This window comes from Bos taurus, chromosome 14, assembly GCF_002263795.3.
Source record: "Bos taurus isolate L1 Dominette 01449 registration number 42190680 breed Hereford chromosome 14, ARS-UCD2.0, whole genome shotgun sequence".
In the NCBI taxonomy this organism is placed as follows: domain Eukaryota; kingdom Metazoa; phylum Chordata; class Mammalia; order Artiodactyla; family Bovidae; genus Bos; species Bos taurus.
In genome coordinates, this window is record NC_037341.1 from 69,081,704 (window position 1) to 69,092,813 (window position 11,110).

Genomic DNA, 11,110 nt, shown 5'->3' on the forward strand with positions numbered 1-11,110 from the left:
TTGTTGACATTTAATACTGTGGTGGAGAGGCAGAGGAACCAGAGATCAAATTGCCAGCATTTGTTGGATCATAGAAAAAGCAAGAGAGTTGCAGAAAAACATCTGCTTCTGCTTTATTGACTATCCCAAAGCCTTTGACTGTGGATCACAACAAACTGTGGAAAATTCTTCGAAGAGATGGGAATACCAGACCACCTTACCTGCTTCCTGAGAAACCTGTATGCTGGTCAAAAAGCAACAGTTAGAACCCAACATGGGACAACGGACTGGTTCCAAATTGGGAAAGGAGTACATCAAGGCTGTATATTGTCACCCTGCTTGTTTAACTTACGTGCAGAGTACATCATGCGAAATGCCAGGCTGGATGAAGCACAAGCTGGAATCATGATTGCCAGGAGAAATGTTAATAACCTCAGATATGCACCCTTATGGCAGAAAGCAAAGAAGAACTAAAGAGCCTCTTGATGAAAGTAAAAGAGGAGAGTAAAAAAGCTGACTTAAAACTCAACATTCAAAAAACCAAGATCATGGCATTCTGTCCCATCACTGCATGGCAAATAGATGGGGAAACAGTGACAGACTTTCTTTTCTTGGGCTCCAAAATCACTGCAGATGGTGACTGTAGCCATGAAATTTAAAAAAGACACTTGTTCCTTGGAAGAAAAGTTATGACCAAGCTAGACAGCATGTTAAAAAGCAGAGACAATACTTTGCCAACAAAGGTCTGTCTAGTCAAGGCTATGGTTTTTCCAGTAGTCATGTATAGAAGTGAGAGTTGGACCATAAAGAAAGCTGAGCACCGAAGAATTGATGCTTTTGAACTGTGGTGTTGGAGAAGACTCTTGAGAGTCCCTTGGACTGCAGGGAGTCAAACCAGTCAGTCCTAAATGAAAACAACCCTGAATATTCATTGGAAGGACTGATGCTGAAGCTGAAGCTCCAATACTTTGGCCACGTGATGGGAAGAACTGACTCATATATAATTTCATTGCTAACACTAGCAAGCGGGTACTCTTTCTGCCCCCTTCTGATGCCTATGTCAGAAGCTTTCTCTATCTCCTTTATACTTAAATAAAACTTTATTACACACACACACACACACACACACAAAAGACCCTGATGCTGGGAAAGATTGAAGACAGGAGAAGGGGACGACCGAGGGTGAGATGGTTGGATGGCATCACTGACTCGATGGACATCAATTTGAGCAAACTCTGGGATTTGGTGATGGACAGGGAAGCCTGACATGGTGCAGTCCATGGTGTCACAGGGAGTCAGACACGACTGAGCAACTAAACTGAAGTGGGAGGGGGGTACACAGAAAGCACTTGTGCAGTTGAGTTGTGAGCTGAACAAACCACTTTTTTCATGGAATCCATTTTTGCCTGAAAGAACAACTGACAAACTACAGGTATTCAGACTTATTTAGCGTACATTTTCTCAAAAATTAACAAAGTGAGCCACCTCCAGGAAAAGAACTGATAGTATTTGTTACCAATGATAAAATGTAAGTCTTCAAGCAAAAATTAGAATTTTGGAAAACTTGGATCTACCACTCTGAGCATGAGAGTTTCCTGATGAAACTAGTAGTGATTTGAACAAGTGATTTATAATGGATTTAAGTTAACTAAATAGTTTTTCATGTTCTCAGTTTTAACTTCTAATATTATAAATATCAGTAAATATAACCACAAATAGAACAAGCTTTTCAAGGTTTGCAATAATATTTAAAGCAGGAAAAGGGTCATGAGACCAAAAAAGTTTGGAGCTATTGCACACTCACGATCACCTCCCTCCCCGAACCTCACCCCAGGCTGCAGGTGTGATTGCTCCCCCTCCCACCTGCTCTCAAGCTTTCATTCCTCATGTAATGCCTTGTATTTTAATTATTTGTGTGCTTGTTGTATATCCATCTTGGAGATTAGACATCAAGCTCTTTATGGTTTTGAATGATCTCCTAGCAGTTCAGGGAAACTGTCTGCACCGTTGCTTCACTGACTTCCTGGAGCACTGTGGGTAAGCCACTGTGTCTTGGGCTTCAAATTTTAAATGAGAGTTGCATTGACTGACATGGGTTTCCTTCCAACTTGAGATACTTGAATCCTGTTCCTCTCAGAATACAGTGCTGTGCTAGCCATGCATTGGGAGATGCGGTTTGTGTTGTGGGGAAGAGCCCACATTCTGGGGTCAGGGATGTGGGTTTTCAAAAACACAGGATCTGATCCTCTTGGAGCTTTCAGCCAGTGGTGGAAAGAAGTGACCCACCAACCGCTGAGACCTTGAGTGCTCTCAGAGAAAAGTAGTCAGGGTTCTTACAGAGCACAGGCGTTGAAATCCAAGCGGGAGGGAAGGAGGCTCTTCCTTCTTGTAGATGATTCTTAAGTTGCCTTTAAAGAACTAGAAGTGAATTTCCTTGGCTTGCTTTATACTAAGTGTGGGAGAATGGTGGTAAGACTGAGGCCGCACCGGGGAGGTAGGATTGAATTCAGAACCTGCCCCAGGAGTCCCGTGGGACAGAGATGGAACCAACTGGAAGCAGCAGTTGAGGGAGAAGATGACAAACGCTTTTTCCAGGTGGCACACACTTTGTGTGTGGTGCTTTTGTTCACAGTTCCTCTTTCCTGTCCCTCCAGGAAGACTGCACGTCCTCATCTGAACTCAGGCGGAGAAGAACGGCATCTCAAACTTGTAGAAGGAAAGGACCTCAGGGAGGCATCCCAAGAAAGCCATGTTTGTTAAGAGCGTATGAGGGCATGTGGAGTTCACCACAAAATGGACGTTCCAGAAGGCACGGGAAATGGAGCTGGCCAAGAGGCAAGAGTAGCGGAGGTGGGGCAGCAGGGGTTGGCTAGAGATGTTGAGCAGTGTTGAGATGAGAGCCTGGAAGGAACTTATATTCCATCCAAAAAAACGATCTGGGGGATGGCTGGCCTCACACATCTAACCAACTGGTTCCAACTAGAGGCAAGATGGTTTCTGTGCATGACATAGGCTCAGGGCTCGGATGATGACCCAGGCTGCTGGACTGCTGTTCTTGCATCTGGTCAGCAGCCTACACCCTTTACTCTTAGATTTGAATAGAACTGATTCTGATAAAGTCCAAACTGTTAGGAGACTACAGAGTTCATGTCTTCTGGCTGCTGCTGCTGCTGCTGCTGCTAAGTCACTTCAGTTGTGTCCGACTCTGTGGGACCCCATAGACAGCAGCTCACCAGGCTCCCCCGCTCCCTGGGATTCTCCAGGCAAGAACTCTGGAGTGGGTTGCCATTTCCTTCTCCAGGGCATGAAAATGAAAAGTGAAAGTGAAGTCACTCAGTCGTATCTGACTCTTTGCGACCCCATGGACTACAGCCTACCAGGCTCCTCTATCCATGGGATTTTCCAGGCAAGAGTCATGTCTGGCTAGAAGAATACAAAGTACCCATGAAAAGAGGTTTTGTAATGTAGTCATTGTCTTCAGAAGACCGTTTAGAGGAACTCTGAATATTAGTGAGCGAGGCCTTTCTTCTCAAGGATTTGTTCATCCAAACATGTTGTTTTCAGGGACCTGAGAGGATTGAGATTCGAACAGATAAAGAAGACTGAAAAAGACTGCTGGCCTAGGCTTCAGTTTTGCTAGAGATCAATACGAGAGGAGAGGCAAGAAGGCTGAACTCTAAGAGATAGTTTTATCATTATTCTTATTTACAGATGAGGAAACTGAGGCACAAAGAACTGGCCCCAAATCACTTAGGTTGTAAATAGCAGAGTAGGATCCGAACTTTGGTCCACTCGACTCTGCATCTGTGTGTAAGGGAAGGGAGAAGTTGCTTTCTGCAAGATGAGCTGCAACCTCAGTTGTGTAACCCAGGGCTTTCACCCTGGTATTCCCCAGCAGAGCCCTGGTAGACTTAACTGATAAATACGCTGGACTGTAAAAATATACAGTCCCGGCTTTACCAAAATAATACTTGACGACATTTCCATGACTTTGTTTAGAGGAAGCAAGATACAGTGCCCAGGTGCACTAGGCTTCAGGTTGTCTCCCAGTGCTGAAGGACAGGTGGTAGACTCTGATGAGGAGGAGGCCAGGTTAGATGCAGTGAGAAAGAGCTCCAGATTCTATTAGTCAAGTCTTCCAAGGGCTCGGGGGTGAGGAAGGAGAGCCTGCCCTGAATTTGATAACCCTGGAATATTAGGGCCCAGATTCTTATCTGGTGCAGTGGTTCTCAACTTTGGCTTCAGTTGAGTTGCCTGGTGAGCTTTAAAAAGTGTCAGGGCCTGGCCCTAGGCCCAGAAACTGATTAATTTGTCTTGAAGTTAAGGCCCAAGCATCAGTATTTAAAACAAAAAACTCCCAGTTATTTCAGTGTGAGGCCTGAGTTGATAATCTACTAGCAGTGATAATGACCTTCAGCACATCACATTCCTCTCTGGTCTTTAGTATCATCACCTGTTAAAAAAAAAAAATTATTTGCTAAAAGCTCTCACTGCCAGTATTTTTATATGAGGCTATACTAAGTGATTTTTAATGTCCCAGGATTAAATCTTCATGAATCTCTTGATGATGTGAGCATTTTACAGTACTTATTTCATTTAGGGTTCAGAGTGTACTGTCGTCAGTGTTTCCATTAGCACTAGAAACAGCGTGGGGTCAGTGCTGAGTCTGAGGCTTGAGACTCATAACAACTCATTCGCCTTAATACACAAAAGAACAGCAACCTCCAAATTTGGACCGTGCACATCCTTCGCCACTAGAAGAAGCATCTCAGAGATGTAGCCCCCCAGAAAGTGAGTCACTGGCACCATCTTCCATTGCGAACAGCAGCCCTCACTAATAATATTAGGCAGAAAATAGGACTCTAGAATGTGCATGAAAGACAATTTTAAGTCAATAGAGAAACTTGATATACTTTCAGGATTCATACATACAACAGCCACTATGGAGAACAGTGTGGAGATTCTTAAAAAACTGGGAATAAATAGAACTGCCATACAATCCAGCAATCCCACTGCTGGGCATACACCCTGAGGAAACCAGAATTGAAGGAGACACATGCACCCCAGTGTTCATCTCAGCACTGTTTACAATAGCTAGGACATGGACACAACCGACATGTCCATTGGCCGATGAATGGAAAAGGAAGTTGATGTACATACACACAATGAAATATTACTCAGCTCTAAAAAGGAACACATTTGAGTCAGTTCTAATGAGGTGGATGAACCTGGAGCCTATTATACGGAGTGAAGTAAGTCAGAAAGAGAAAGACAAATACTGTATATTAACACATACTATGGAGTCTAGAAAGACAGTACTGATGATCCTACATGCAGGGCAGCAAAAAAAACCAGACTTTTGGACTCAGTGGGAGAAGGCGAGGGTGGGATGATTTGAGAGAATAGCATTGAAACATATTCATTACCGATGTAATATAGATGACCAGGGCAAGTTCTACGCATGAAGCAGGGCACCCAAAGCCAGTGCTCCGGGACAACCCAGAGGGATGGGGTGGGAGGGGAGGTGGGAGGGGGAAGCATATGTATACCTGTGGTCAGTTCGTGTCGATGTATGGCAAGAACCATCACAATATTGTAAAGTAATTATCATCCAATTAAAATAATTTTTTTAAATATACGTTACAAATTTTCTTTAAAAGATTCATATACACATTCAAGATTTTTATTTTTAAATTGACATGTGTAGGGGAAATTATGAAAGATTTGCTCTCAAAGAACACCGTGTGTTATTTTTACATTTTTCTAAGGGGTAGAGGTTTGAACAAGACTTTTCCCAGCGGATGGAGGCATATCCTCTTATAAGTGTCTTCAGCCTCAGCATCTGGAACCTTCCCAGTCCCTTCTCTTGGTTTCATCCCACAGCGGGCTACGCCCTGAAGACCACTTGGGCTTCTTTCCACTCAGCTTCTATGGCAGACGTTTACACATTTAATCGCCAGCACTTTTATTCTGAAAGATCCACGGTGCAATAATAAACCCAAGAAATGAGACGGGAAAAATGTGTATGGCCCACCTGTAAAGGCATAGATGATGCAGGTGTGCCTGTGGCTCAGCACCGTGTCCTCAGCGAAGGGGCTCCGTGCCCCTCCTTGCCTTGGCCCTGTTCATCAGCCTTTAGTGCCATAAACGAGTGGCTGGAGTGGGTGAGGTGAGGAGCGCAGACCTGGAGGCAGATGGCCTGGCTTGGAATCCTGGCTCTGAGCTCACAAGGAATGTGGTCATCTGCAGGTCACTTATCCACCCCGAGTCCCTTCTCCCCAGCTTGTGCAGGATGATACGAATGCTGACATCGCAGAATTGCTGGGAGGAGGTGAATAAGATGATCCACGTAAAACATTTAATGTGGTGCCTGGCACTTAGTAAGTGCTTAGTAAATGTGAATGCATACCTTAAAGATAACTCCCCCTCCAGCATTCTCCATTTTGCCTTAAACATGTCTTAGTACCCGCAAGCTTGCCTTATAGCAGGAGACCCGAAGCAACCCATGTAAAGGGAGCATCAAAGCACAGGCGCTTTTCACCTAAAGTGCCCTCCTGCACCGTGCCAGGTTTGTGGTAAGAGAGGTGCCAGTTTTCAGTCAGGAGTTGAGTTGGTAGCACATGGGTCACTTCCTAAGGAATCGTGATAACGGGTCTTTTACGTTACGTGTCTTGGACTCTGCTGCTACTGCTGCTAAGTCGCTTCAGTCGTGTCCAACTCTGTGCGACCCCATAGACGGCAGCCCACCGGGCTCCACTGACCCTGGGATTCTCCAGGCAAGAACACTGGAGTGGGTTGCCATTTCCTTCTCCAATGCATGAAACTGAAAAGTGAAAGTGAAGTCGCTTAGTCGTGTCTGACTCTTAGCAACCCCATGGACTGCAGCCCACCAGGCTCTTCCGTCCATGGGATTTTCCAGGCAAGAGTACCGGCGTGGGGTGCCATTGCCTTCTGGCCAATACCAGACATCCAAGTGTGGACATCTACAGGCAGAGGTGGTGCAAGGCGATGATTTCCCCACCGCGTGAAATTTCCCCACCGCTGGACATCCCCCCGTTTGCTCCTCATTGATTCTAACGTGATGAAAATGGAAACTGCTAACCCATGTGTTGGTACTTGTGCTAGAAACACGCCCTGCTCCCCAGGAGGGAGAAAGGAAAACACTCGGTTAAACTTCCCCTTTCATAGTCTAAAATTCCTGCTGCAACTTCGGGTCAGCTGTCCAGTCATCAACCCACAATCTGAGCCCAGCACCAGCCATCCCCAAGACCTGGACCAGCAAAGGAAGGAAGTCCTGAAGAAACCTTCACATGGCTACAGCTCATCACAGTGGACAAGAAAGGGGCAATTTTTATTCCAGGAACTTGGGGGATTTTAAAAGACCCATCTTCTGAGTAGGGATTCCCCAGTGGCTCGATAGTAAAGAATCCACCTGCCAATTCCAGGGACACAGGTTCCATCCCTGGGTGGGGAAGGTCCCCTGGAAAAGTAAATAGCAACCCACTCCAGTATTCTTGCCTGTGAAATCACATGGACAGAGGAACCTGGTGGGCTACAGTCCATGGGGTCTCAAAGGAGTCAGACACGACTTAGAAACTAAACATCGCTTTGTTGTTGTTCAGTCACTCAGTTGTGTCCAACTCTTTGTGACCCTGTGGACTGCAGCACGCCAGGCTTCCCTGTTCATCACCATCTCTTGAGTTTGCTCAAATTCATGTACATTGAGTCAGTAATGCCATCCAGGCATCTCATCCTCTGTCGTCCCCTTCTCCTCCTGCCCTCAATCTTTCCCAGCATCAGGGTCTCTTACAGTGAGTCAGCTCTTTGCATCAGGTGGCCAAAGTATTGCACCTTCAGCTTTAGCATCAGTCCTTCCAGTGAATATTCAGGATTGACTTCCTTTAGGATTGACTGGTTTGATATCCTTGCTGTCCAAGGGACTCTCAAGAGTCTTCTCCAGCACCATAGTTTGAAAGTGTCAATTCTTTAGCATTCCGCCTTCTTTATGATCCAACTCTCACATCTGTACATGACTACTGGAAAAACCATAACTTTAACTATATACACCTTTGCCTGCAAAGTGATGTCTCTGCTTTTTAATATGCTGTCTAGGTTTGTCATAGTTTTTCTTCCAAAGAACAAGCATCTTAATTTCATGGCTGCAGTCACCATCCACAGTGATTTTGGAGAGAAGATAAAGTCTGTCACTATTCCCATTGTTTCCCCATCTATTTGCCATGAAGTGATAGGACCGGATGTCATGATATTTGTTTTTTGAATGTTGAGTTTTAAGCCAGCTTTTCACTCTCCTCTTTCACTTTCATCAAGAATCTCTTTAGTTCGTCTTCACTTTCTGCCATTACTGTGGTATCATCTGCAGGTCTGAGGTTATTGATATTTCTCCCGTAAATCTTGATTCCAGCCCGACATTTCATATGATGTACTCTGTATATTAGTTAAATAAACAGGGAGACAATATACAACCTTGACGAACTCCTTTCCCAATTTTGGGAAACCAAAAATTGAACCAGTACAAGCTGAATTTAGAAAAGGCAGAGGAACTGGAAATCAAATTGCCAACATCGGTTGGATCATAGAAAAAGCAAGAGAATTCCAGACAAGCATCTGCTTCATTGACTAAAGCCTTTGACTGTGTGGATCACAACAAGCTGTGGAAAATTCTTAGGCTGACTTAGTGACCCTAATAAATTGAGAATCTAGCCCATAGGGGGCAGACCTGCACTGAGGACTGGATCTCATTTTTTTTCTTGGACTTTGGTCTCTGGAAAAGCACCCAGAAGAGCATTCCTAAATATCAGGCATTTCAGTTTTTGATCAAAATCCACCTTCTGTGTTTAAAGATACCTTGTAGTGGTGGAGCTAAATGTTTTTTCTCTGGCTGAGAATAGAAACCCTCCCTAGTCTAAACCACCTGCCTTGTTCTTAGGAGAAAAGGCCAGGCACCAAGCAGCAGAGCAGTCTCACCCAGGAAGTTTCACAGCCCTTCATACCCGGAAGCACTTGTCATCTGAGCTTGTGAACCCACCTGGAAAGTGGAACACTTTAACTGATTCACTTCAAAATTCAACTCCTCGAGCACTTCAAGGAATATAATTGGACCTAAAGTTAAAGAGGAGCAATGAAGTGACTCCTCACAACAAAAAGATGGGAAAGCAAGGTGACGGACTTGGCAGAGGCGATGGAGGAAATTGCAAGGGTGAGCCAGTTTGTGCTGACGGGACTTCTGAGACCAGGAAACCTTATCTTCATGACCTTTAAGCCTGATTGTTCAGCACAGATGTTCCCAGAATACAGTGATTTGGTTTTATTTTAAGGCTTTTTTTTTTTTTTCATTTAAATATACAGAAAGCAAAACAAAATAAACAATTATTTTATACACTCACTTTTTTTGTGCATCAACATACAACATATAAAAATGCAAAAATCTCTCCACTACCCCCAAAGGTAAATATTGTTCATTTGATGTCCATCCTTCTGAACTTTTGGATGGATGGGTGCTAGAGATATTTCCTGACTTTTTTTCTTAACAAAAATGGAGTACTGATACATAGATGTATTAATTACCCTGCTATTTGTTTGAGTCTTTGAGAGGAGGGAGCTTAACCAAAGAGTATATCATAGATATCTTTCCAGACCAGTATGCATAGATTTATCTCCTTTATAATGGCTCTGTGATATTCCATGGTTATGGATGTTCTAAGATTTAACTATTTTTCTGTTTATGGAGATTTCTGTTTCATAATTTTTCTGTTAAAGACAGTGCTTCAGGTAATACCTTTGTAGAGATATCTGTACACTCATTAGTACGTAATATTTCCTACAGATTATTAAAAATGGAAATTCTAGTCAGATTCTGCATCTCTAAGGAGCTTTCGGGTGATACCTGTAGTGCTGGTCTATGGACTGTAGTTTGAGCAGCCAGGTCATGTAAATAGTCCATCAAATAAAAGTCCAGCTAATCTAAGATCTATCCATATGCCGAAGAGACCCTGTATAGACCTTCTGGTTGATGACGCCGGTGGAGCCAAGCCTTTCCTACTCCGTAAAGTTATCTTGCTGCTGCTGCTGCTGCTGCTAAGTCACTTCAGTCGGCAGCCCAACAGGCTCCCCCATCCCTGGGATTCTCCAGGCAAGAACACTGGAGTGGGTTGCCATTTCCTTCTCCAGTGCATGAAAGTAAAAAGTGAAAGTGAAGTCGCTCAGTCGTGTTCAACTCTTAGCAACCCCATGGACTGCAGCGTACCAGGCTCCTCCGTCCATGGATTTTCCAGGCAAGAGTACCGGAGTGGGGTGCCATTGCCTTCTCCGAAAGTTATCTTAAACCATCCTAATAAGCCCCTCTGCCATCTAAATACTAGCAAATGACCACAGTTGATGTGGAACAAATAATTTGCCTAGGCAAGCCCTGTCTGAATTCATGGTCCATAAAATTGTGAGATTAAATGGTGGTGGCTTTAAGGAAAAAAAAAAAAAAAAAACGATTGCTTGATCAAATTAGCACATTTTAAATTTTGATGATACTCTCAAATTACCCTTTCACAAGATTGCATCAATTTATGTAGTGGTGTGAACTATGGATGAGAGTGACTAGTATCTTCCCTAAAGGAATGGGATGAAGACTGTGTATTTGTTTATCATTATTAGCATTTTAAAATATATTTAATGATGAAATATTTCAAATATACAGGAAAGTATACAGAATAGGCTAAAATAGTGGTTCATACACATTTTTATTACTTTTTGCATTAAATTTAATAATTATTTTTCTCCAGAAAATTACCCACTTCAGCTGAATGTTAAATTGAGATTTTGACCCAAATTTGGTTAACTTCAAAGCCTATACTCATTTAGGCCTGGAGCAGAGATGGAGGGCAGAGCCCTGTGCTCAGGATGCCAGAAGACAGCTGAGTCAGCCCTTCAGCTGCTGTTCCAGTTCCCTGTTGGCTGCCTGGGCAACCATGAGCCCATCACCCAGGGGGCCTCCAGGAGGATGAGCCTGGTCCCCCTCCATACACTGTGACTCCCAGGGAGAAAATGAAGCCTCAAAGGAAAGCCACAGAAATACTGATATTGTTTTAATTATTACATAGAACAAATTACTGATCACAAA